The sequence below is a fragment of the Propithecus coquereli genome, unplaced genomic scaffold (assembly GCF_000956105.1).
Source record: "Propithecus coquereli isolate 6110/MARCELLA unplaced genomic scaffold, Pcoq_1.0 Scaffold126, whole genome shotgun sequence".
Taxonomy (NCBI): domain Eukaryota; kingdom Metazoa; phylum Chordata; class Mammalia; order Primates; family Indriidae; genus Propithecus; species Propithecus coquereli.
This window is the reverse complement of record NW_012136747.1, coordinates 3,115,221-3,117,763: the sequence shown is the minus strand read 5'-3', so window position 1 is coordinate 3,117,763 and position 2,543 is coordinate 3,115,221. Positions and strand designations below refer to the sequence as shown.

The following is a 2,543-nucleotide window of genomic DNA, read 5'->3' as shown; positions in this document are numbered from 1 at the left end:
CACCCAGCCCTGATGTCTTAATTTTATTTTTTAATTTTTAAATTTTTCTGTAGAGGTGGGGTCTTTCTATTTTGCCCAGGCTGATCTCAAACTCCTGGCCTCAAGAGATCCTCCTGCCTTGGCCTCCTGAAGTGCTGGGATTACAGGAGTGTGCTACCAGGCCTGGCCCTGACTTTAATTTTAGCTAACATGGTAGTTGTGAAATGGTATCAATTTGTGGTTTAAATTTGCATTTTCTTGACTGGCATGAGATTGAACATCTTTTCATATGTTTAGGAACCATTTATGTGTTCTCTTTGGTGAAATTCCTACTCAGTTATTTTGCAGATTTTTCAAGTAGGTTGTCTTTTCTCATTGATTCATAGCTGTTCTTTTATATTCTGGATGCTAATCCTTTGTCACTGTTACATGAGTTGCAGATCAACATGCCTCCTTTTTCATTCTGCAAATCTGGTCAGTCAAAGAAGTGACTTAAGCAAACCTGGAGATTGAAAACCATTGGCCCAAGCTTCTGTTCTAGGCACTGTAGTGAAATGGCCTTGTGGTTGTGCACGGGGCAGGTCCTGGTACTTGGAGTGAATGCATGCTGGTAACTGACTGCTGCTGACCTGTGGTGCTTGCCTTTGCAGGTGGAACAGGAGGATTTTGTAATGGAAGGGCATGGCAAGACTCCACCTCCTGGTGAAGAAAGCAAACAGTGAGTCACAGTTTATTTTAAAAGGATCGGATTACAGATCATTGGAAGCACGTTGGTTAAACTTGCTGAGAGCTTGTTTGCTGGGATATATACGTTGCAGACATTGAGGAACTCACCAGTTGCTTTGGTGGCTGTTAATGCATTGCTCTATTTATAGACTGACTAACTGGCGGGACAAGAAAGTTGGCTTTGTCGTTTTTCACACTTGACTAATCAAAATTTATGTTATGCTTTAGCAAAAGGCTTTAAGGCTCGGTATGTTCCAAATTGAACTAATTCAGTTTGGTTGATTTCCAAAGAAAGTATAAAATGGTACATCCTTTTCTTAGCAATGTCTTTATCAAGTGAACTAAATTAATAGACTATTTCCCTGCAATCCAAGTTTGAATTTATTTGAATAGTACTTCCTGAAATTCTATTCCATTTGGTTATTTACGCTTCTGATCTCTGTTTAAATAAATTGTTTCTCTAAAGGAACAAAAATTATAAATAATGTAACTTAGCCAACATTCTAAATAATTCAGAATCTCTCCCCTGACTTCTTAAGGGGTGATTGGTTTTAAACCTGAAGTTGAGAATCTGCTGGGTAGCTTTTTGGTAGCAGTGAGTAGATTTTTTTCTTACTTCTGTCACAGAATTTGAAAAATTGAGTTGCAGAGCAGACTGGTTTTTCATATGCCCTTTTAAAGGAAAAACAGTTAAGACTGGCTTAAAGTACCGACATAACTACTATTTTTTATTCAGACATTAGTCTCCTAAATCGAATAAGCCAGTGATTCATAGAATTTACCAAAAATCTGTAGAGAAAAACTCTTCTCTCTTACCCCTTTTCTTTCCTAGAAAATAGTTTAATTTTGGTCTGTCTTAAGAAAATTATGTCTCTGAAACCCGTAGGAATCAATTATGCAGAATGGACTGTGCTGCCACCAGGCCCGGTTGATTAAAGGAGAATGGCTCTTGTCTTGTATTCGTTGTGAATGGAAACCAGGATATTTTCACAGCTGGGTTAATTTGTTAACCAGGCAGTTTTAAATATAGCTTACTATATAAATCCTAACTTTGCTGTATTCTGTCAAATGTACTTATATTCTGCATGGGCTGATGGAATCAGTTCATCTTTAGCAAATTGTAATGCCAGACGTCTAGTTCCTACGGGATGACAGGAGAAAGACTTCAGGTACTTTTGTCCATGTCTCTCTCGTACTCCCTCACCCCTGTACTCTGGTCAAAGATCTTATAATATAAAAATCATACCTCCCATTTGTCAAGGATTTTCTGTGCCTCAGGTACTTTGCTTGAATGTTTTTTTAACCCATCATTTCCCCTCGTTACAGCTTATCAGCTCCATTTCCCCCAGAGATCAGGGTAGGTAACTCGCCCATGGTAACGCGGCTTGAAATGGAATTTAGATTGGAACCCAGCTCTTACTGACTTTAAAGTGTTTTATATTATTATTCTCACAAATGCTTTGCCATCCTTGGGTGCTGTGTTCCTTGAAAAATACTGTAGTTAGCGAAAGTGTAGTTATCAAAATCAAAGTGTCATGAATAATAGAGAGTTAGGGGAAACAATGAAAACGGCATTAAGTCTATTTTTAAAACATAGATGGAAGTTCTCTTCTCTAGAGGGTATCCATTTCCCAAACAAACCAGTCTTTACCTCTAAACACCTGCTCTAGTGGCCCCTATCCTGTATCAGCTCCTTTAGGTATTCGGGAAGTGCTGGGGCAGATTCTCCCACAAGGTTTATGTTGTACAAACTGTACTTTCAAAGAGTTTCCGACGGCCCCAGCAGACTAGAAACGTCACGTGTGGTGTCCTTAGCATTTGTCCTTGCTGTGCCTTCA

General features: G+C 39.0%; 1 long non-coding RNA gene across 1 annotated transcript in view; it reads left to right on the top strand.

The window, feature by feature from the left end:
• LOC105805239 overlaps positions 1–699 on the top strand; it is a 115,061-nt gene extending 114,362 nt beyond the window's left edge. The window contains exon 4 of the long non-coding RNA XR_001137198.1: positions 630–699. This is a non-coding gene — a long non-coding RNA (uncharacterized LOC105805239). The remainder of the gene's footprint in view (positions 1–629) is intronic.
• The last annotated feature ends 1,844 nt before the right edge of the window (positions 700–2,543 follow it).